This window comes from Morus notabilis, unplaced genomic scaffold (genome assembly GCF_000414095.1).
Source record: "Morus notabilis unplaced genomic scaffold, ASM41409v2 Scaffold1471, whole genome shotgun sequence".
NCBI classification, from domain to species: domain Eukaryota; kingdom Viridiplantae; phylum Streptophyta; class Magnoliopsida; order Rosales; family Moraceae; genus Morus; species Morus notabilis.
This window is the reverse complement of record NW_010366385.1, coordinates 14550-15617: the sequence shown is the minus strand read 5'-3', so window position 1 is coordinate 15617 and position 1068 is coordinate 14550.

Below are 1068 nucleotides of genomic sequence, written 5' to 3'. Positions count from 1 at the left end.
ATAAATAAAAACACAACTAATTTTAAATAATAACAATTAAGTGTCAAATTAATTAGAATTAATTAATCGAATATTCTAGTCCTCCTATGTAATGCGGCCAAACTAGATAAATATATATATATATATATATATGTCGAACACTAATTCTTGCAACAATAGATGTGCTACTAATGTGAGAATTCTTTGGAATACCTCCTGGTATATGATTCAGTTTTTACCACATTCCTTTAAGTTCAAGAATCTTGCAATCTAGTTGGAAATGATGATGTTTCTGCACAATTATTCGCGATTATGTTGTAATCTACATATAATTAGTACTGCAAAATCCTATTTATAGTTTTGTTACAAAAATATTGGTTTTAATTCCTGACAAATAATTAAGCTTGTCACCTGATTGTTCGACTTTGTCATGTAAAAATGGTCGTACGTAGGAAATTCTGAGACTGCTAAGGAGACGGTTGAAGCCATAGATATGAGGAGAAAAAGACAACAATCGCTTTCAAAATATTTGATGGAGACGATGTCAGCAAGTTCTATAAGAGTATTAAGCCCAGTACTGTTCAGGTTAAGGGAACTCTAGACGTACAATCGTTACAAATGCTTCCCATGATGAATAATGTCGTGTTTAATAAGTTCGCGACGTCATGATTTAGGTAAAATTTAATGCACCTACTTTAATTATTTATGTAAAATTTTCAACTATTATGTGGTGAGAATATGATTATATACATTAAATTTTAAAAATCGTTTGTCAATTTTAATGTTATGGACTAAAACTATCAAAAACTAAAAGTTTAAGGACTGACGTGTAAATATTACTATACTCAAAGTTCACACAAGTTTGTGCCACATTTGATACGTCTTTGGTAGTTATATACATATTTATATATTGTATGCATATCAGTCAACATCTGCATGGACGATAATGATAAACCCTGCAGAGAAGAGCATGAAGTTATATATTCTTTGCTGACACTGGAGATTCAACCAAATATTCTACTGTGGTAGCAGCATGAAAACATTATCAGCTAAATCTTTTTTTCTTGTATCCAGTCTTCCATTTCCCTA